General features: G+C 32.4%; 1 protein-coding gene across 1 annotated transcript in view; it reads right to left on the bottom strand.

Annotated features, from left to right (window-relative positions):
* The window catches only part of CARPA (Carbonic anhydrase-related protein A), a 52,435-nt gene extending 27,448 nt beyond the window's left edge, over nucleotides 1-24,987 (bottom strand). Inside the window, exon 1 of the mRNA XM_068766954.1 lies at nucleotides 24,825-24,987. The gene's annotated coding sequence lies outside the window, so the exon portion shown is untranslated. The remainder of the gene's footprint in view (nucleotides 1-24,824) is intronic.
* Nucleotides 24,988-25,325: the final 338 nt, after the last annotated feature.

The following is a 25,325-nucleotide window of genomic DNA, read 5'->3' as shown; positions in this document are numbered from 1 at the left end:
TATACCCCGTTTCACTAACAACAGCACTGTTGTTGGTGAAACGGAGTAATCTTGTGGATAACTCAACAATTCTGAGTAACAAAATTGATTTCAAAGAATAAAATGATGTTATGTTTAATCTTGATTTAAAGTAATATTTAAAAGGATAATAAAGTTTCATAATTATGTAAATCCAACATTTTATCAGTTTAATAAAGCTGGTGATGCACGTGAATATTTATTGAATCTGAATTTATCAAATTAAAACTGCATATTTTTAATAGTAATGAGAGAGACTGAATACAGTAATTTGTTTTTTTTTTTTTATTTCACACTCGGCATGTTTTTATAACAAAGGTATTAGTTTTCTTTACACAATTTCAACTTATTGTTATTTCTACCTGAATCAATACCGTTATATTAAAATAGCTATATATTTAATATTTTCTATTCTGAATTATCAAATTTCTCTTTTATGTATCTATATCTATCTATGAATCTATCTATGAATCATTAGAAAACATCTTAGAGCACTTTTAGGTCATGTATCGCACGTCTTGACATCCATTATACATCGTTATATTCATATCGGTGTGAGAGCGTTGTAAAATCGCATAATTCTATCTATATGGTGCACGAGCACCGACGTATAATCAACGACGCTCCGACAGCGCAAGAGGGGAGTTATTTCACGTAAAAGATTTCTACTTATATACTTACTCATTACGATATCTATGAAATCATATGACAAGCTCGTTTATTTACATATACTTATCTAACCACTGAAATATTAGTGATTATTTATTATTTTTACTTATGTCTTATTGTAAGTAAGTAACCCTTTTTTGGGAGAAAGCCTTAATTTCTCCCACGCATCTCTTTCTCTGTCTGGGTTCAACCAGTATTTCGCTTTTATGTAGATTATAACATCAGCCCACTATTTGGTCTTCCCATCTTTCTCTTTCATGCTTGTCGCTACCGATTGGTTGTTTGTATAGAATCATAAAGTTAGAAAATTTGCACATATATTCCTTTCACAAAATAGAAATCAGCTAAGAACAAATTATATATTCAACCTACACGGAACCCTTTTTCGCCTTATAGGCGCTCATTAAAAAAATCGCTTTTTAAACTATAGTATTTATAGGTCTTGTAACTTTACCTAAATATTTTTTGGGTTTTTAAAAAATACCAACAATAGATTTTATAAAGTTACAGTTGAGGGCAATATAACGAACGATCTTGCTTTATATGATCTTGTTTACAATTAATAAAACATAGATTATATCAAGCCTTTTTTATAATTATAAAGAGGCCCCATTTTATTACCTCTATCGTTTTTATTTATTTAGTTAATGGCTATCTTAATTAGTTAACGCGTAAAATAAGTTAGCATTAGCGTGCGTAATTATAATGAATTCAATAATTGATATTTAAGCTTACAGTGTGCTACGTAAATGAAGAATTAGCTGAATACTTTCAGTAAAACTCGCAAAAGCGTTGCCGTATGATTGTAACAAAACAAGCGATCCCCCAGTTATCAATAAGTTTTGGCCGCTACCCTCCGACGCCAGTCTGGCGGGCGCCACGATGTCTGCGACTGTTCCCCAAAGTGGATTGTTGCTCCCGTTTCATCGCTATACGCTTCTACGAGGGAATATACACAAGTTTCTTGTAAGCACCGCTCCTCGTTTCATAGTTTTAATTTCATTACGCCACGAAATTTCTCAATGTGCATGAACTAATGGAAGATTCTCGGGTGTATATTAAAATTTTAATTAATTTAATTTAATTTCCGAATATACAATAAAGGTTTAGTGTTTAATATAACCATAATGGATGATCAGATAAACCTTACTTTCTCTAAATTATAATTATTAACATTTCAGCCGGGAGACGCCCATTGCTAGACATAGGCTTCCTAAAAGATTTACAATAGGTCAGATATGAAGCGACCTTCATCCAGCGTATTCTGACGACTTTGATATGGTCGCGGGTCCACCTTGTGAGTCCAGGACTTTAAGGCCCCGTCAGATATTCTGTGCGCTGTAATTTTAATTCCAAATTTAAAATTTAAATTTTTTCGTAGTCGTTTAGTACGAGGGCGGATAAACGGCAACACCAACTTTGTAATTCGTGCGGGTTTTCCACTTATTGTCATATTTATTTAATTGATTACAAGTAAATTTTAAATTGTTTACATCTTTATTGTTTGTACATAATACTATATTTTTTGTTTTTAGTATCTTTCGAAATACCTCTATTAAAATAGAAATAATGTCTAATACATTGAAAGGTTGTCTTAAAGAAATCGCAGAATACGACAGGTTCGAATGTAATTCTAAGTTGGTTTTGGAATATTTATACGTAACATTCATAAAATTTACAATAAATAAATAAATATAATATCGTACCTAATGGCTAGATTAATAAATGATATTTAAAAATACGATAAAAAAATTCAATAATCAAATAAATTTCTATAGAGCATTCTGTTGAGTGCCCGTTTTATCAGCAGTCGTTCACGAGCGTCAAACAAGGGAAGTTGTGCCTCGTTAGCATCTCTCCCTTTAAAATTACATTCGTATATGAGGAAATTGTTTAGATTTTTAATTTCTCTATATTAGTAGTTCAAATTCAAAGACACACTAAAATATAATGGTAGTCTATCAAAAACCACGACAATGTTTTGAAGTTATTATGATTTTATAGCTGTGAATCAGCATTAATGCTTTTTTTTAGACTTTTTTTAGAGTTTCAAATTTGTTTTTACAAAAAAATAAATTTTCTCTTAGAAACTGCAGTTGCCTTTATACACTTGTATTACCCATTAAGCCCAATGATAATTAACAAAAGCAAGCCGTGCTGCCGTACAATTTGGCCGACATTAGCGTTATCTTAACTGATTGCGGTCGCTGGCTTAGTTGAGATAAGAATGTAATTTCCTCCTTCGAGCTGTATCCTTTTTTAAGGATGCCGCCTAATAACTCTCGTGTATACTGGAGCGTTGTTGTTGAAGACATTTTCTTGTAGATAAACATTAAATAATTTAAACAACTAAAAATCAAAAAAATCAACTAAAAATCAATTTAATACAATTCTTATCATTATTGGTCGCTGAAACATTAGGATATAAAGACCAAGGGCTGGTAATAGTAACGTGGTACATTTATCTAAAAAGTACCTTAAAGTTGTCGTAAAACGATTTAAAAGCATAAATAAATAAAAATAGTAAATCAAAGTATTAAACTAAGTAAGAAAAGGACCAATATGCGCACAATGTGCGAAAGTGGCTAAATATTGGTCCTTTTCTTACTTAGCATGGACTTCCGCAAAGTAACGAATGATTCCATTAAAGTATTAAACGTTTAACTATTTATAAATTCAATACAATATAATTTTGATCTAGACAAAGTCATCGTATATTTTCTTTTCTCTGTTTGCAACGCACTATACTTCCGCTAGTTGTATTTTCATGTCGTCATGTCCTTTACCGTGACTCATTAAACCTGTAATTTGACTAGCTCCGTCTGCTTCCGACATGCAATAATACTCACGTGTTAATGTTTAGCGGTAACATATATTCATATACATGTGGATTAAAGACAAAATTATTTTACAAATGACTAATATCTTCATAAACGTGCCTTAACTAACAGTCAAGTCAATGTAATGTCAAGAAAAATTTAATGTGAAAAGATTGTTACGCTGCTATGAATAAAATAAAGTCTTGTGTACTATATACTGTTTCGAAGATGTTTTTGCGGTTAGGCCCAAGGATTTTACAGCTTCGTCTGATATGAGTTCACGGAGCGGAAGGATCTGTGAACTGTACTAAAAACTAATGCATTCGTGTATCAGATATTTAATGGAATCAGGCGTTACCTCGCGAAAGTCCACCCTAAGTAAGAAAAGGAGTAATTTGGCGGTGGCGGTTGTGTGATTCGCATTGTTTGCCGCTTACGCATTTATCAGCGGGCAGGCGAGCGGTGCATTTTATTGCACGACTACCACTGCATGTGCGGAAGTGGCTAAATATTGGTCCTCTTCTTATTCGTGTATCAGAATCTACATTTGACATTGCGATGGATGTTGAAGTAGTGAAAACGAGGCCTACATGATCTTGTCTGTGTTGATGTTGGCGTAGTGCGTGGGGAGTAAGGATTAGAGGGCAGTGAGGTCCACTCGGAAATCTAAGGAAGGAAAGACTTGTGTTAGGAACCGCCGCTTCTATTATTTGAACAATGCCTCATGTACGTTTATATATATATTCTGCGCCAGTAATTTGGCAGTGAAGCGTAAAATATGTAAATAAATTATCTGATTTACACTGTACAGGTTACTAAATTGGGATATTCTTACTCTTACGTTTAGATTTATGTTCACATATTTACGTAGACAATAGAAGGTGGAAACTTGTTATCAACAAATTTTGTTTTGTTTAAATTAAAGAAAACAACAAAAGTCGTCACGAGATTTAAAAAAGGTAAGAAAAATTGCCTGCATATTTGAGAAATTAATAATATTTTATCAGATGTAGTATATAATATCCAATAAATCCATAGTTATCTTACAATGTAATTTTTAAGCGTGAAAAAAATGTCTAAAACATAATTCTATAAATCGGGCTCGTTAAGGAAATTTGTATTAATAATATACAAGCTAATAGAGGTATAGATGTAAAAAAATTAAAACGGTTAATATATAGCTCATTTGTCAATTAATGTAATTAATGTAATCAAAGGTTTTAAAAACAATAAATAACGTAATGATACTCGTAATGCAGTAAGAAAGAGCGATTTCAAAATTCGGATTACTTTATAATAAAATTAATTATTGTTAGTGTCTTTGCAGATTTTTTACTACCAGAAGTTATTGGCCTTTCATGTTTTAATATAAAAAAATAAATGTAACATGTTTTAGAATGGTCACTTTATACAAGGTGATTGGAAACACATACGTGTAAAATATTTAAAGCCTTTTGCTAAAAAATATATCATACATTCTAGTTAAATCTTTTACACCTATAAGAAATAGCGATGTAAAATAAAAAAAAATCGCCTTAATCAATCCGCAACAGTGTATAAATTTTCATTTCTTCGATTACCTCTGGCTTTTTAATATAGCTGTGGCTTCGTAGCCGTGATCCTATATCCTATATTCCTACCAACCCTAGTTTGCATTAAAGCAAGCCGCTCCGCAAAATAAACTCTCGTGTTTGCATGTTAAGCGGCGGTTAGCGCCGTTAACTCATATTTGTCTTCAGTGAAAGCCGCGGGCAGTTAACTTGCGATAGCCCAGTAACTAAGCTTTTCATTTGAACGTGCTCACTAACACCGGAGTGATTTAATCAAATTTACTTGTTACTTTTTATACTTTACTCTTCGAGAATTTGCACAAGATATTATAAAAGTCTTACGTATCAAATATCAGTTTACAATTAGTGTCATATCTAAAAATAGTTAATAATACTATATTTTTGTAATACATTTAAAACTTTCTAACACTTGGTACGTTATTTATTAAAGACGATGAGCTTGTGAATCACGTTAACACTTATTTATGCCATTATATATGTCTATATACCCCAGGCAAATTGTTCAGCATTAAATAATAAAAATCAAAAGCGATTTTACATTAAACGAAAAGCCTTTGTTATAATAATTTCAGCCGTAGTTTACTGGATGTACACCTCGATCATAGATTTCTAGGTGGAATCGTAAGAAAGCAGCCTTCTTCTAGCGTCGGATTTCCTTGTACTTATCCTACTCTGCACTTGCCAGTCCGTGACCTCTAGTCCAGAACCTTTAGCCCCTGTTGCCATTTGTTCTGTACATTTTGTAGCCACAGTGATCGAAATCAACTTGGGAGCTATGTGGAAATATTTCCATATGTGGCTACTTTACGAATGGCCTTATAAGATCACTCAAAGAGCGTTGAAAATGGTTATGCTTGGAGCTGCCAGATTGAATCAAAGCAAAGAAGAATGGCTCGTCTGAAATAGCAATAGACTGGACTCGTGCAACTGATGGTCGTTGAGAATGAGAGTTTATCGAGTAACCACAACAAGCCAGTAGCCGCGGCGTGGGTAGATCCTCATAAGGAGAACAGACGATACAGTCAGGGTGGCGGGAAGTTGGTAGATGCGGGCAGCGCAACACCCGTCATTGTGGTCATCTTTGGTGGAGAAATATGCCTTGCAACGGGCCTCTATCGGCTGACATAACCAGGAAAATTGCATAAAGTCAGCAAGACAAAAGAAAAATTGGTCAAAAATGTATTTGCACAAGATTTGACATTATTTTTTGTTCCTAACGTTTTTACATTATTTTGTAAAAAACACGACCGCATTGTTAAATGTTGTACACGATACATCATCACGTAACTCTATTTAAAATATGGTATACTTTATTCAAAATACTTACTGATATAAAAATATTATTGTAAAATATAGTTGTCGACAATAATTTCGAATATATTTTTTGTGGAGTATGCTTTCGACAGTTGTAATTGATGCTCATGTATAAATAAAATGTAAAACATCATTGGTTGTTATTTTTTATTCCGAATGTTTGCAGTTAGATTTTCCTTCCAATCCAATTCAATAAATTTATTAGAATGTATTGAAGGGATAACGTATCGAATTCACTCCAAACGAAATACAAATAGAACATTTCGACGCCTTACACACCGTAACGTAATCTTATTTTTTATTTAAATTAAAAATATTCTTGAAATACAACATACATACACATTTATGTTTAAAATATATTATTCTATATTAATTAATATTTGCGTTTTATTTTACATACATCCTTGTTTTAGTAATTTTATTAAATATATCATAAACTTAAAAACATTTTAAACATAAATTGAATCAATTAATATTTTATTAAAATGTTAAAATAATCTAATATTAATTTCGACCGTCTATTATAATTGTAACTGTAAATTTTAACCAAGTAAGTTAGTAGCGAATTATGCTTATAGTTAAACCAAGATGTAGTTTGACGTAAATTCACTATTATCTATAGAAATTAATAATTTGTAAATAACAACGACATATATCTTTAGCCCAGTGGGTTAACAAGTTAAAGTTGCAGTTGGTAGCGCGTAGAGCGGATGTTCATTGAGACCTTAAAATGCCGGAGTGGCGAATACGGAACAACTAGCACAGCTTAATATATTCACCGACAAGGTGGAGAAACAACCTTATTAAAATAGTCCGAAGACGGCTGGATGGAGGTCGCTGAAAGAGGTTCATGCCAGCATTGTACGGATTATCCTAAGGATGACATTCTGATATTGATAAAATAACTATTGCGCTTATTATGATATCTAGAAAGTATTTGATTAAATTTAATACATTCATACGATTGTTTACAATTGACTATAATATAAATCAAGAGATTCTTTCTTGAATTATATAAAAACATCTTTTAACGTGTAAAATCACCTATGCATTAAATGTTTTAAGTTAATATTATTTAATAACAGTTGTTTAACAGCCGAATTACAAAAAAATATTACAAGTGCCCATTGGATCAATAGACGATGCTACCAGAACTTTCCAGGTATAACTTAAATAAAAATATTTGCCATTGAAATTTGCCATTGAAAATGTATAATTAATGTGAATGATTTTGATACTGCAGTATAAAAATCTTTTTAATTATTTTACTCTACTGGGAAAGAAAATATTAAATTGACGTTATGAAAATTGTAAATATTTTTCTGTCTCTACGCGTTACAGGCATAAGCTTTGATGTGGTTTCATGCTACAAATTAAAACTGCTATATACGTTTCACTACTCTATGTTATTTGATATTAAAATTCCTTTACAATAAAACCAGCAAAGAATATGCTTTCAATATTTAAAATTAAGTTTTCAATACTCAAATTCAGAGGCTATATGATTCGTGTATAAAGTAACACATACAAGCTTCTATCTAGAGATAGAAGGAGGATGGTTCCTAATTAAAAAAAATTAAGTTAGGTCTTAAAGCATGTCAGTCTGTGAAGGAAAACGGTATGAATAATGCATTTTGTTTTTTTTTTTATTTTCGATGGCACGTATGGTTACCAGTTTAAATTTTTAACCACAAAGGTACCTCTGCTTCGTTAATTGAGATTTATATACCGTGATAAAACTCTTGCAAAATAGTTTTAATTCAGTAAATGGAGAACATGTCATTGGACAGGGACTTTGTTTTGATTTTTTTTTCTGTTTGATATTTTTACCTTAAAGGATCTTTCACTCTTTCTTCTCCCTTCCATCATAATATATATCACTTTTTTAGTTTCATCACATTGCTTTCTAATAAATAAATATTGCCGTTTATTTCTTGTCTCATTCTATGTTTTTGTTTACAATTTATTTCTATATCAATTTTAAAACTCTATTGTACGACTTGTACATTTCCATCCTGAATTTAATTTCTATGATTTATTTCGTCTAATATTGCCTTCGATCTTATCAGACTTGTCCTAACTTTAGGTTTTATATCTGAATGTGGCTGCCTGTCCCATTTCCTGGTATTTTTCAGGAATGTGTGGAAGTAATTATATTACTCGCAACTCAGTTGGCGCAGTGTTCAAATGAATTGTACATATATTGCTAAAAAGCAGAGTTTCAGGTACGATCCCATCACTAATTTTGATCTAAATTAACTATCTTAGGCATAAAGAGACACACATTAAAAATAAGTAATATTAATACTTTGGCGTAAAGCAAGATTCAATTTTTTGAACACTATTCAACAACTGTTGCTTAAAAACGGTGCAATGACATTAGATCAAGGAAATCAGACTTAAATGATAACTTTCTCTACATGTTTATTCGAGAATGTGACAAAGATTTTGCCGAGGTTATTCATTAGTGAATTTAAAGTTGCTTATTAGTACGAATCACTCGTAAAAATTCTTTTATGTAGACAAAAATTTAATTCCTTAGTCGTATAAATTTCAAAGTTATCAGTGTCGTGTAATTTGAGAAATACATTTATTACGCTACGTTCTAACGCTTATCCTAATGCAGTAACAGGTCGGTACTGGCGAGTTAATTTAGTAGAGTGGATTTGCTCGTGCATTGTCATCGCTTGTTTATCGTCGACCGTCCGTGGCGAGCTTAATGGTATTAAAGTTAAAGAATAACTGTTCCTTGAACCACAGATTTTGTCCGTAATGAATATATTTAACACTGAAAGGAATAATGAAACATTAGCGCAAGTTCTTGTTTATGATTGGTTGAGGTTTACAATTTATATTTAAACGTAAATATATCATAACTGTTTTTTTTATATTTCTTTGTTAAAAGTGTTACAAATACGCCTGTGGTCTCTAAGGACATAACTGCGCTGTTACTTGTTTGAATAAATTAATAATAAGTAAAAAATAAAAAGCTGGTACTGCAACGGCTTATTGGTTCTAGAAAAGGCTGTCTTGAGCCGAACTTGACCTCTCTCGGACAGCCTCGAATAGTCCTTGCGTAGTGTTGTCCTAGAAGACTTTAGCAGCTTAACAGCTAATCGGTTTTAGTTCCCTTGCGTTTAATAACTGTAAGGATACCTAGGCTAAGCGCCTAACGCTCTACGTCTTAAATCTATCACCATTTAAATCATCGGATGGCCACCGCTGGACATAGGGCTTACCCATGGATTTGATATAGGATTGCTTGGAAGCGGCCAGCTTCAACCCACTATATACTATAGGAATTTTAAATACGTTATAATCTAAGAATCGAAATCAAAATATTTTTCACAGAGATGGACTTCAAAGAAGCACTAAAAGTCATCAAATTAACCGAAATGTGATAGAATATCTAGTTTTAAACTACATCAGGTTTAGTACGATGCCATCGTCTGTTTCGAAAGTTACTTTTTCCAAAAAGATCGGACGAGAAACCTTGACAGTCACTCTTATAACTCGTGAAATATTAAAAGAACTTCGTTCTGCCTAACAGTTAATGAAAGAACAGATTTCAAATTTACACAAAATTAATAAGTAAAATATTTTACGCGACTTACTGATGTTATGACTGCTATCATTATGGTGCCACTTTTTTAATTAATGAGTGTCATATTTTCAAAATTTTTGACTTTAAATCAAAATAACTATACTTTTATTTATATTATATTTAAGTTATTATTATAACTATATTTTTTTATTATAACTATATACAATATTATAGATGATATATTTATATATTTATGTACATATATAGATCGTGGTTTACATAAATGCATAGAGCAGTAAAGCCAGCTGTTTTATTAACTTATAAACCTTACAAATTACCTTATAAGTAAGTAATTTCTTTGGTGAAACATTCTGTAGATAACTTTTAATAATACAATTACAAAATAAAAAAAAAACATTTAAATAATTAATATATAATAAACATAATTTATTACGATTATTTTATTCTATTGTTTATGTACGGCACATATCATACAATTTAAAAGAAGCACCCTACGCAACATCGAATTTGCGTCGACGAGCGACAAGATGCATGTTTAATTAATCCAGTAATTTGACTCCACATCGCCTTCCAAATTGGTACACAATAATTCATGTACCGCAATAATTTCCCCGCAACGATCTCGGGAAAGAAGATATACGGAAACAAATTTAAAATTTTAGTGCCATATATCGGTAGTACTATACTCATTGTAGATTTTTAAAATCATCATTATAGATATAAAAAGTAATGTTGCTTAGCAAATAACTGTACAGTGGTGCAATAACTTCGGCTCATCTTTTGTCATGCCGTCAATCAAATAAAATTATTACTATGGCCTTGCATTGTTCATAAAAAAAAAGTTGTTAGAGACTGTTCTTCTATACCAAGATAATAAATAAATGATCTGATCAATCTCAAATAAATTTTAATTATTTCTTCTTTTTGACTGCGATAGGTTAATAATCTTCGTGAGTGCGAATTATGTAGGAGTTGTGAGTCATTAAATAGAAATGTCTGTACTAGACGTCTTACAACTGAAATGATGATTAGTTTTTTTTATTTATACACTGCACAATTACCCCAAAGGCTTTTGCAGGCAGAGCGTGGATGGCGTTAAGCACCTCTTTTATAAGTAGCGAAGCTCGAAAGCTCCCTTGAGAGCCTCGGCTCGAGCCACTACATTCCACTGTATAATCGAATTTAAAGGCTTACTAGTTCTTAGATCCCTTAGGCGGGTGCTCCATGAAGTGAACTGGCTCAAGGACCCCCGAGAAGCCTAGGCTTGGGCTAACACCGGATACCCGTTAAGCAGTTTCTTAAGGGTGAGGGTTGAACTTCGACTTGATGTAACATGATAATGATCATGACAACATGCTTTGATTCTATGTAAGAATATAGCTCATAGTTGAAACCTCGGTCATACATAACTATAAATTTATTCTACATGTTGTTCTTCTCTCAACTCGCACTGTGGTACATATAAATGTTACGTTCGCTTTACGTGTTTTGCCTTTCGTTCGAAAACGATAACAAACGAACTTAATAGTTACTCTTAAAACATCAAAACTTTGTTTATATGCATTTCGATCACTGCTCGAAAGTCGAGGTCGCGGAGAGAAGTTCAATAAACGTTTGATGCTTCGTTTATTTTAGCATAATTACGTTTTGGCTTTTGTATGGCTAGAATTTAGTCTATCGTTTTCCAATACACAAATAAAAAAGGTATAAAATATAAATTAACTTATTTCAAAAATAACTTTATATGGTGTTAAAACTTTTGCACCTATTTACAATCGCCCTGTAAACGATGTAAAAGCAATCCATGGTTAGTTCAATAATTTTACTTATCCCAGTGTAGTTGGTCAGAACGGTCGGTCTCTTCCTGTTATTATGTTTCATTGCATTTAAAAAAAATATGTGAATTTATGCGATAAGAATTTTCTAGAATAGATTTTGATTTGAATCACGGATACTATTTAGGTTGTGTGTTGATTTCGAATGAATAGACACCAATCGCGGGTAACGTACAGTGAAGAGCAATTTTAGTGTTTGTAATTATGCGCCGCCAGGTCTGATGTGATTGCCCTCAGTCGAGCACACAAGGGGGCGCGCAGTGAAATTTAATATTTATACCGCAAGCGCGTCGGAATAGCATTGTAGCAAGATTGTTTCGTTGCTTATTTAACAAATTGTTTCCACGACTTTCTTTGTGGCGTTGAAGTTCGGTAAAGTTAGACTTTTGTGCGGTTGACAATCGGGAAATTGGTATTTGTTTCGATTCTGTTATTAAAATCTTATTAATCGCTTATTATTAATTATACCGTATATGAGCAGTGGTGGACGAGCGGTAGAACACTGAGTCTTGCCATCGCTGATCGCGAGTTCATTTCCCGGGACAATCATAAATAATTCACTTCTTATGCACTAACTATATAGAATCCTATATAGCAGCAACCTCTATGCCCGCTAAGCGTGACGATTATGATATATCACTCTACAGTTGTCTCTTGGTGTGGCCTATGCCTTGTAATAGACGTCTGTGGGCTAAAACATTTACGTTATCAAGTAATACCAGTACTTGTCCACGTAAATAGTGTTGGCTTTATGTGTAATTGTTTCATATGCAACAATAAGTTCTTTTAGTACTAATCATTTCAATAATAGTAGATTAGAATCTATAATATCAAAATAAAATTACAAAAATCACGAGCCATATATATCCAAGTGTCCTCTTGCCGTTGTGGTACTGGCACATAGTATCCTGTGGTTATTGTAAGAGCCAGCTAAGGGGAAAAATAACCATGGACTAGAATAGCATCTCCCGAACATATTTAAAATTGTAAAAAAAAACTGCACTTGCCAACCCGCATGATAGCGGGATGAGATTAGCACATTTTTCCCATATGAGAAAATCTATGGAAGTTACTTCGTGTAACAAAACTATATGTTATCTATATTGTTATTGTTTGGATGTGTTGTGTATTGATTGTGTTATTCAGCAGAAAATACAACTTATTATATAATATGGACAATGTTTTGTTTATTTTCCTGTAAATATGTAAGTACTAAAATGCACGATTTTGAATTTTATGTAATGTCTGCTGTGTCATTGCGGTTGGAGCCTTGAAGTTCTGTAGTGGAGGCGGATCAGTATGCGCAGCGTTTAATGTTCACTCACAACATGGATAGACGAACTTGATAATGTTGTCGAAAGACGCTGGATGTAGGCCGCTTCGAACAAACCTTAAAGGCTTTTCTTCAGCAGTGGACGTTCTTAATATTATGGATGTCCTGAAATATTGACATCTATTTCTATAGAAATAAGATTCGATTTAGTAATGTTATGTAATAAGATATGTATAAATTACGTGCGGTGTTATATTACTGCAGTAATAGAGAACGTTACGGGTGTAACTACGTTTTCTCAGCGCGAGCTCTATGAATAACATAAAGTTCGTAAGACTTCGTTTACGTTAATATTGCACACTCTAATTATCCGAGATTAGTTGGAGGATGCTAGACACCGATGTTATACTTAGACGCGTTCCGAATCGTTGATAAGATTATTCGTGAGTTCAGTACAGTTACATAACCGAGTTAAAAGCAAATAGTAAAATTTTTTTTTTTGGTTATTTCAATGACCAAATTTTAAAAAACTCTAGGCAGGTATGTAGTTTCTAATTTCAAATTAGATTTTAATGCCCTTAAGTTTTATCTTTTGTTGTTTGCTTATTGATTCAATCGCTATATTTTTGTTGTACCTAATTTAAAGAAAAATCTTCTACAAGTTTGTTAATGTATGCAATAATTTTAAGATTTGCTGCCATTTCACGTTGTCAATGAGCTTAAAAATAAATAAATTAATAATAAGTCATTAATGTCATGAATGTTTTTATCAAAATAATTAAAATAAATGCTATAATTTTTAAATTTTATAATATCGATAAAAGAAAGAGAATCTATAATAAATAAATTATTACTAAGAAGAGTAGCGTGATTTCATTGTCGTTCATTTTTGAGTCGTTTTGGGAAGTCTTCTGCTATTTCTTTCTCACCCACTCGCGAAGCTAGGCTTTCTGCATCTTATACTATTCACTCCACCCTGGACAATAATTCTTTCCCAAGTAACAGCTTCGCATGTCGTGTCCAAGGCATTTAAAATTTAAGAGTGAACTATTGCAAGAAGTAAATATTCAATCTTGAGCTCTTGAAGAATAGGAACCATAGTGCGGTGCTGGAAGTATCACTTTTGTGTTCTCCTGTGCAATTCACGTTTCTACGCCGTAAATCAATACAGAAGCCCAGCGGAGCCAAGTGGCAGTCGCGCCGTTGGTGTAGAAAGGTTTTCGAGTGGTAACTACAAGCTGGTAGACGACATATGCGTAGGTCCTCCACTATGTGAACCGATGATATAATCAAGATCTCGGGAAGTAACTGGAAGCACAGGATCGGTGATTATGGCGACCTTTGGGAATGGCTATGCCCTGCAGTAAACATCTATTGACTGACGTAAATGACTGAGCAGGTTACTAAGCACGCCGAACAGATGCTCTCTCGGGACTTAACATTTGCGCAGCGTTGGACGCCCACAAAAAAGATGGACAGTTGACCTTATTAAGGTGTTGGTAAGCGCTCCAGCACTCCCGGCAGGCCGCTTTTTACTGGTATTATTGGAAATTTAATGAGGATGCATACGAGTATATCCAGCTATATTATAAACAGAAGGTCATACAAAGCGTCTTTATTTCTTTCTTAACATTACGACGACGCGATGGTTAATGTCACAACAGGCTTATACCAGCAGTTTATATAGTATAACTCTTTGTTTTGTTACACTAGCGCCATAACTTTAGTTACTATTTTAAACTAGCATAGTCTCTTGCAAATAGTAGATAACACGGTTATTATTTAAACGTATTTTGGCTCTTTAGTAATGGAAGAAAAAATAAACAAACTTTTTTCAAACAGTTTTATTTGAAAATTTTATAAGGAAGCATGAAGTTCAATGAAAATAGCGTTTCACTTCTCAACTTAATCATTTGATATTAATGTTCGCATGTGGCGATTAATTGTGATTTATACGAAAGAGATGACCGTGCAGAATGTTAACATTGTTTTACAAATCGGAGCATTAAAAAGCTTGATAATTAATTTTAATTACACTTATCACAATGGCCGCTGAATGACTAGTAGCTTTTCTACACAAAAGTCCAAGTTAACGAGGTTATTAATGTCTTAAATGGTTTGTTTGTATGAAACTCATTTTATTGGCGATAGAGCGTCTAGGAGGCGCCGAGACGACTTTGTGTCTGTTATCTGTGTCTGTGTTTGTGAGCGCCGTTGAGCAAGCATTTCCGAAGAGAACATTACAGATAGTATGATTATAACTTTATAACAAAAAAAGATGTTCTTGTAATCAACATTTATTAAGACAAATTGAAGAGATTTCAAATGAAATATGTCACCCATTATTATATAGTATGCAGGTTTTAAAATATATGATCACTATCTCTTAACAAACTTGTTTTAATAGTATGTATTTCTCATGCGATGAGGTAATATAATATAAGGTCTATCTAAAAAACTAAATTCTTGTATAATAAATCTGTTAACGAAGGCTGTGGTGATAATGACATATTCGCTGATTCTGTTCATCGTTTTCGTTACACTGTTCTAATTTATCTGTCTGGCAGAATTCCGTCATAATCCTTAATATTACACTGGAATAAACAGCTGCATTGTTCACTTCTTTCTACCACCTGTTGTCTGTTTTATAACTTTTTAATTATTTGTGTTTGTACTGTTTGTATATATTAGGCTGTGCATTTTTTATTACGTAAGCATTATTTTTAAGTAAGCGTATGATATTTGTATATATATTTGATTTTATGGTGCCAGCGGAAGTCGAGCGACAACTTAGAAAAATGTTGGTTACCGAGAAAGTTGAAGATAAAAGAATACATGGACGCAGTCCAATAGGTTATCTTGCTCTTCATTTGACAGCATCAAATCGCCGTACAAATGGACAGCAATTGAAGTCGATATCGTGATATCAGGTTTCGGAAGCTTGGAGGTCAACCTCACAGTTGAGAAGAATAATACAAGGAAGAGGAAAATCTATAGTAAAAATATTGACATACTTTTGTGCGCTTTTAAACAGTAAAATAACAAAGACATCAAACTTGAAATAAATGATATGCCTACAGTTTTACGAAACAATTTTTTAGGAATAGTCGTCCTCTAAATGTACAAACTAATGCTACACAAGAAACTGTTCACGAAAATAAAATGAATAGACAAAATATTCTTTTTGTGAAATATAATAATATAAATGGTAAAAACATACAGATAAAATAAAAAAATATTATTGTTTTATATTTAATAACTCTAATCGGCGGTCAAGTTAATAGTGATAAAAAATAACCAACGATGTACCTAACATGTTCATAATATTTATTAAACAATACGATATATATAATAAATTCCGATAACAGTATGATGAACGCAAAAAAAATAATTTTCAGGAAAACCTTTTTCGCCGGATTAGCTTAATATTAATACAGGCAAGATATTAAAAGAGTACCGGCAATAGGTAGTCTTAGCTATTTCGTGGGTAGCCCCCACCATTAGGTGGTCGGATGACATATTTAAAGTCGCAGGAAGTTGCTGGATGCGAGCAGCGCATGACTGTTCATCGTGGCAATCTTTGGGGGAGGCCTATACCTTGCAGTGGGCGTCTATGGACTGAAAAGAAGAAGTGAAAAACAACCGTGCACATATTTTTTCCTTTTTTCATCGTCAACAAAAATAAAAGTCAGTTATAGTCCAAATGGTATGTTTGTTAAAAATGTTTCTTATGATCATGATTGACCTAACAAGAAGAATTAATCTATTTAGTGCAGAATAGCTTATTCCGAACTACAGTTCTGATTTTAATTTACATCACACATATAAATATATAAATATTCCACGTTTAGCATACGAGTGAATATGAGACACTAGCGATGTAGTACTCGAGTCATCGGACCTTCGAATCGCAATACATCTTGGCTAACAAACTGGTTACTTTTATAGAAAAGCTGATCATCTATATATTACCTTACATTTGTAATCGTTCAGAATATGTAGTTCTATATATAAATAGCAGTCAACCTTTAACAACGAATTGTCGATTCATCGATAAGTATCATGATGTATTCATAATAATTACTGCGCTATACACACTTGTGTCGTCAATGTAATTAACAATTGTTAATGTTAGGTTACATTCCTAAGTTATCGTAACATCGGACTGCTATTATTGGATGTTAAGTGTATGTAAGAATCGTGGTCAAAAGTTCATCTATTATAATTAAAATAAATGGATATAGTAAGAAATGTTTTATAATAGTTGTAAATAAGTATACATAAAGCAAAAAAATTTTTAAGTGAGCCAAAATTTACCTTTAAATACGTAGTTAAGTTACTTAATAACTGCATTTCATTTGGTCCTAACCTTCGTAAATCCCACCATCAAGTCTGTGTTTGTCGATCTGATCTCAGAGGGTTTCCCATTCGCAAGCGTACAAATTTGCGTGCTACAACCATTTTCAATTGTTTACTTATTTACAACACTGCGTTTCAACTCATATTTGCAATTCATTAACTAAATGACTGAGATAAATCTAAGAACAATCTTTTACTTCTTTGTCCTTATCGAATTTTTGATTTCGTTGTTTTTTGTCATAGCGGCCTCCTTTTAAATAAATTTACCATCGACATTAGAGTGTTTGTTATACGTTACATGTTTAAAAAGAATGTTGGAGACATACAGCCTGTAAAATTGTCATAATAATAATTACTTTTCTGCATTTTAATGTTTATACTTCAGTCTACTAGTTATCCCTGGATCAAGTTATTCTTGTTTCCTTAAAAAATCCTGCTTAACATATTTTTCCGTTTCAGGAAAAACTTTTTTTTGTGACAGAAATTAAATCTGCCAATGTAAGTGGAATTATGATTTTTCTGTAACTTCATGATGTTACATAAGATTAAAAAAAGCCTTAATAAAGTCATGAATCAAATTATAAATAAATAACTTGTAAATAGTTATTTGGATATTACTTGATACATTTGCGTATTAAGCTACGAAATTCTTCGCTGTTCTGTCAGAAGTTTAGTTTAATTAGGTCTAGACCTATACAACTAATTTTCATCTGGATTAACTTTGAATATAATTAAAGGAGTTATTCGCATAGTTCTTACAAGAATTTAGATATAAGTACCTATAGATTGGATTTCAAATCAATTACCTTTATTAATTTAGCGTAATGGAATAAGATTTATGTTATATTTAAATATCATATCGACGGGTATTTTTTGATGGGCACAGGATCGGAATGATAACTATAATGCAACTCTTGAATTATAATAAAATATATCTGTGTGATGAAAGGTTAACTTAGGTGAGTAATATTAAAAACATAACCTAAACAATTTTTTTTTTGTTAAAACGGCTATTTGGCCTGATGCTCGTAACTTAAAGTATACTTCTATTTCTCCAGATAAGGCTAGTCCAGGCTATTATAAGTATATTGAGAAATTATTCATTTTTCTCATAATAGTATACTGATTTTGTAATTTTCAAAATTAAAATTTTACGCTGCATTTTTTTCAGTTATTTTATGAGATTGAACAAGTTCTTTTATCTGATATCTGCCAATCACCTTTTGCGAATTAAAAAAAATGGTCCCTTCACAGTAACCATTTATGTGAGTGAGAAGTCTTTAAGAGTTTAATTTTTTAGAAATGAGTATTGAATTGCGCTTCCCAACAGTGGCATCCTCCAACATAAAGCTACGAGGGTACCAAACATAATATGGTTAGAGTCCACACAAAATTCAGCCGGTTTTTTTGTGCTCATTTTCGATATCCTTAATACACTAACACGGCAATTAATACCCAAGCGTTATTGATACTTAAAGAATCCTTCATATTATAGCATGGTGTATTTACTATTTTTTATTTCATAAACTTCTTAAATTTGTTTTATAATAATTAAGAGTCATGAGACGGAAGTGGACGGAAGTGGAAGTGGAAACAGGTACTAATTTTATAAACAGTTTTTCGGTTTGATCATTTCAATAATTTAAACTTAAAAAGAAATTAATAGGAAAAATTTATTAGAAAAATTATATATAGTAATATATAACAATATACTAATAGTCCTATTATGGTAGAAATCATTGAGTTTTGCTGAAAAAATGTATTCCCTTTTTGTCGCTTACAATTTTCCTAACTAACTCTCAACATAGATAAATACACTTTGAACACGTGTAATAGAACACTTCATACAAAGTCTTGAAGTTTGCAAGATGTCGGAGTATTAAAGCAAAAGAAAATTTAATCCATAAGCCATAACTTTCTTTCAAAAAGAGCACTCTTTTACAAAGAGGCTCTTTGCCGTGACTGCGTCGGAAAGTTACTCGTTCCTTTACAAGGATCTCAAAAAAAGGAAACGTCTGGAAACGTCGATTAATATTATATTAACTTTGTAACGTTACAAAGATTCTTTTTATTTTTCCAATCTAAAAGTACCAAGAATAATATTAATATTTCGCTGACAAATATTGTTATCTGTTTACATTTACAGATTCATTTAGTTTATGTTGGTAGACTGTTAAGGATTTTTTTATACTTCTTAACAGAGGGCTTTCACAGAAACGTCGTTTGAGGTTTTTATTTATTATTTTTTTAGACTCAGCAGCCAGGCTCACTTACACGCAAGCCACATATATAAACGCCTGGAGTATTCCGGAACATGTTTGTACAAAAATAAAAATTATATTTTCCTCAAGAAACATTCATATTAGGGATATGTCCAAAGCCGATTATATAATACATGCACTAGAACTTGCATACGCATATATATATATTTATATATATAATATGAAAATATAATACTGCTTTGTTATCCGGAGATAAGAGAGATAAGATGGACTTATGACTAGAACGGTTATTTTTGTTGCATCAAAAAGAGATCTGGTAACCTAGATGTGAATTGATTCAAACAAACCCAAAGTGGAGACGGAATTTGTCAAGGCGTAGGAGACATTTGAGCCTGATTTCAAGGCAATCAAATTTGATTTGTGGTGTCCTCTCAAAGGACGATCATGGAGAGAACTTTAGTTAGTAGCTATCTTACACTTAACCTCTTTACAAATAAAAGTGTATCTAAAGCCAACTATGTTTACTTACATGATTCGTAACATGATAAATAAGTTTATTTTTTAACCCGTTTATTATTAACTAAAGATTGTTAGTTTAACTAGTTGGTTTATTAATTTAGTAATATTTTTTAAACAAATGTATGAATTTGTACTAAATGTATCATTTCAATATAATGCCGTATCCAAAATTTCTCACATCCATTTAAAAAGGCGTTTATAAGTTTGCTATGAAATGAAGTGCGGCGCCCCGCTGTTTAATATAACGGCTCATCTGCTCACCTCGCGGAATATGCCAAACTTTCACACGTCAACTTTTTTTCGTTCCAGGCCGGCTTTTTTCTTGAGCCCGGTTGAAATGAGGGAACGTAAATTTCGTAATATCGCTCAAGTTTTAATACTCCCTTGCTTACCGTACCTGGTAGAAATGAAGAGCTTTTGAGTTTTGTTGATTACCTTCATATTGTAAATGTTCTCACTGATTTTGTTTCATTTCACAAATGGAGACGTTAGAATTGTTTTTAAGATGTATGAATCTAAAGCTTTAGTAATCATGAGATGTGGCTGATGTGGTGAGGCATAATAAAACTTAAATATTCTCTAACAAGTAAAACTCTTTGTTGGTAAAAATACACCCATTGATTATACTTGAATGGGCACGAATAGATAACATAATCTTCGATTTTTATTAAAATAGGAAAAAAAAACAGTTGTTCTTTTAAGTCTAATAATAATATTTATGAAAAAAGACGTTTGGTTTATTTATAAAAATATGTGTAATTTGTTAATTAAATACTATGACAGCCGTTAATTTAAAAAAAAATTAACAACCAATTTTATACGATATTTTAAAAAGCAATGCTTCTAGTTATCGATAACTGCAAAAGTACATTTTCAATTTATTATCTCCTTCAATAGAAGTTTTAATAGAAGTTTATTATAAGTATGTTTTTGGGAGATATAAAGCGCAAGACCGGTCATGGTAGCGATCTTTGGGGAGGCCTAAGCCATGCTGTAGGCGTCCATTGGCTGAAAAGAAGATGAAGAGGCCTGAATATTTTTAAATAGCTGAAATTTAAATCATGTCTCTCGTGATCTCGTGTCGCCTATCCAAAATGTCATTCACCATAACATGTGATTTTTGTAAAGATGATAAGGGTCTTAACATGCTGCATTAATTACCACGATTGATAAACTGATCAGATGTCACAGTTCTAAACAATTGAATATCGGTTGGAATTCTCGAAATCGGGAAACAGCGGTGTGAAAAGTCCTAAATTAACACTCGAAGTGACAGTTGGAGTTCGCGGCGCCCGTGCCCGGACAACTTTCCGACAAGCAGGTGCGAATCGCTTCCAAAATATGCTAATCCGACCAAGTCTCCTTAGCGTGCTTAAAATTCAAAAATTAGTCGACTTTGCTGAAAGTTCTCATCTCAGGATTATCGTACGGATGATTCACTTTCTATCCGCCTGGTAAAGAGATATGGTTATCATCATCATTATTTCAGCCGTATGATCTTCCATAAAGTGTCTCTCAAAGATTTTCAATATTACCGCGTTTTTCGACGACCTTAAGGTTATTTGTCTTACGATGCGCTTCTGGTCTGTGGTCGAAAATCTTAAAGCACAGGCAGCCATATGTTCCGCTCTTTATTTCACCTGCGAACTGCCTCCTAAATTTTCCAAGCTGTTGGTCTATCTCGGCTCTAGATATGAAAGAATATAAATGCGTGTGAAGAAATAGTAGTTTTGCTAGAAGTCATCACCAAATTCACACGCGCCATACAAGTCATCTGCTTATAGCGCAGAAGCAAAATAAAAATTATTTTTTAAATATTTGTACGTAATTTAATTTTAGGATATTTGAAGGACAATTTGTCGCTTTTGGCGAATATCTACTGCTTACTCATGGTGGTGATTAAATCGACTCTTTTGTTGCCGTAGTTTTAAGTAATCAAAGAATATCGATGCGTGCCACAAGTCAATTATAATAGTCACGGACGTCATGGAAACATTCTTGTTGAAGCCAGTAATTACTAGTACATTGTTTTCGTATTAATTTATTTTACATGTTTTATTGTCCTTCCTTTAATTATGTTATATACACATTTTTACTTTTTGTGTTTCAAACAAAAAATCTAGAATTACAAATGAATTTATGGATTGTACAGATCACAAGGATGTATGAAGCTTTCTACTGATCTCATTGAAAATCTATGAGAGGACTATTTCCAGCTGTAAACGAACTATTGCTGAAATGAAGATAATAGACCGCATATACTTGTCGTTCACGATTATAATTAATTTGCGTTACGGATTTCAGAGGTAATCTAAATACGTAAAAAATTATGGGAAAAATAGTTCTTTAAATGTATTATGTATACATAGCTGAGTAAGTTTGTGAGAGATGTAATAAGTATAATAGTTCTAAAAGATATTTATCAGTTTTTCCGTGTTTTTGTATTTAAAAGGATACTGCTAATATTTTATTTACATACGTAATGTTAATTTCTCTTCAATCTAATTTTTCTGTTTTATATTCGATATAAAATAGAGATAGATTCTTAAACGCCAAGGTTTGCAGGGACACCATCGTTCGCAAATCAGTTCGCACAGGGCGGAGTATTTTTAAATCAACTTTTTCTTCATTTGAAACTCCTACTACAGTAAATAGTCAGTCAAAGTTAAACAGGTTCGAAACGTTTCCTTAAATATTTACTTTTAAGCCATAAAATATCTTATTTCTTGAAGTTATCTTGTACTCTGTAGGAAGTATCGTATACATATATAAAAAGATTGCAATGTATTTTTCGATTAATATTTAACGAAATAGATTACCCGGCCTTGTTAAGCAAGATTTTTTTAGAACCCCACGCAGAGAAATGAAGTTGGATCCACCTATATAAGTGCCCGCAGTTTTTTCTAATAGCAGGTTAAATTCTGACCCGTATACCTAATACCATAAATTGTTAGTGTTTATTTTTATGTTACCTGCTTATGTTTAACATTTAACTGCGGTCCGTACTCCTTTATAGCGTTTGTGTGAGAACGGTCTATATTATTGCATTACGTTCAGTACAACTACGGTCATCTATGTTTTTAGTGTATAGATTAAGATTATTGCTCATCGGAATACATGTGGAAATTTCCATTTGAATTCGGATAATGTAAGTTATCTGATTATTGGTCGTTGCTAAACTTGTTGGGTCAATCATGATTATAAGAAACTTCTTTAACATACACTAGCTGGACCATAACTGACTTTTATTTTTGTTGTCGATGAAAAAAGGAATAAAGGCGTCAGACGGCGGTTAAGTATCTCGAAGCCTTTATACACCGTTCTCCATAGTCGTGAATCCTGAATCCCTCTCACAAGTTTTGTTAGTAGTTAGAGGACAACCCTAAAATAAGTATATATATTTATATATACATATTATATAATTAATTATTTTATCACATAATATATAATATATTATGTGTGACGTAAAAAAGAGTGGACCATTGTCGAAAGATAAGGCTTCCAGCCGGCCTTATTTGCTGCCTATGTTCAACATTGGGAGTTCTAGGGCTGTGATGATGATGATTGAAAGAAGAAAGAACACGTTTAACAATTTATAGATATTAAGATGTTTTATATTATTTATAGTGTAATAATAGCATAGCCGGTAGTGAAGGCGTCCATTCGTAGCCCAAAATATCAATATCGAGCATATCGAGTAACGGTCATAGGCGCAGTATTTTTGCATGCTCTTGCGCTCACTTTATGAAGTATCCAACTAAAGACGTATGTACACAAAGTCCTAAGCCGAGAAAATCCTTATGGCTTAGTTAATATGAATAGTTTAAGACTTAGTTCTTTCAGCGTTCTGCCATTCCACATCCGTTGAATGTATAATGTCAAAGAACTAACAGTAATCGTCAAAAAATCAGATAAATCCGCAAAATTATTTGCATATATATATTTATATCATCGAAAGATGTGCATGTCTTCAGTTGATGACTATTTGATTTAAAAAGTCAGGTCATTATTAGAAAACTGTATATGTCATTTTATTGGGTTACTTTAAAAACAAACTTCTAGTGTTCATTTACGTTGAGCCACGACGAAAGTCAGTAAATCAATCCACAAATATTTTGACTTCAGATAACTTTATTATCTTATCACAATGACCCAGAGTATTGACTGAGATCAAGTGTGCATACGCTATGGCCAAAAACAACGGCTAATTATTTATGTATTAAAAATATTTTTATAATTTTTAACTTTGAAATAACTTTAAAAAAACTACTTTACAACTTTAACAAAGTAATCAATTCGGGCTTTATTTTCATGTTTCCGAAGCTTCGAAACAAAACATAATAAGAGACATTTAAAATGAAGTTAAAAGTCTTATATGTTAGCCGGCCAATAGCAATTGAATAACTAAAATTTAATAGAAAAAATTATTTTACAGACAAAGTTTTTATATCATTAGTTTTGCGCTATCAGTTAGTAAATAAAGAAAATTTTTCTTGATGTAATTAATTTCACAATTTTTTCCAATACAAATTTCATCCAACAAAAAATATTAACCAGTTAAATGAGAATTCACGAGGCTCTTAAATTAAAAAAAATTAAAAAGTAATATTAATAATGTTTTTGTTTTGGAAATTAATGTTATAATTATATAATAACGTACCTTTTGCAGGACTTTTCAAGCGAATGCGATAAATTAAGAAAACTTCACGGGCTAAAACGCAGTAATATCGTTTTTCACTGCGACGACTAGGTCACGTAAAGTTTTCCGCGTGATTATGTGGCGAGAGCGAATCATTCCCGGGAGACGACTGGTCCCGCGAAAGTCCGCGGCAAACTGAATCTATATCTCGGCTGCCTGTCTCCACTTTCATGAAATGAACTGAAAGCAACACGCCAATTCAGCAACGGCGTAAGCTTTTAAGTCATTCACATCACTTGAGACCATATTCGAATGATGTAAAGAATCAAAATCGTTTAAGTTCTTCATTGTTTTTAAAGTACTTAGCTGTTTGTTTGGGAGGGTCACAGAGGCGGGAATGAGTTTGCTGAAAAAAAAATAAGCCAACCGCGTCTCACTGAGTTAAGGCTTCATGGGCGGGTTTTCAGTGAATATCTTTAATTAAAACGTGTAGTTTCAATGTGTTAAGATTAAAGTTGCGAG

Source organism: Battus philenor, unplaced genomic scaffold (genome assembly GCF_028537555.1).
Source record: "Battus philenor isolate CCGP_79_NKW_IND1 unplaced genomic scaffold, ilBatPhil1.0.hap1 SCAF_22, whole genome shotgun sequence".
Taxonomy (NCBI): Eukaryota; Metazoa; Arthropoda; class Insecta; order Lepidoptera; family Papilionidae; genus Battus; species Battus philenor.
This window is presented reverse-complemented; position numbering and strand designations above follow the sequence as displayed.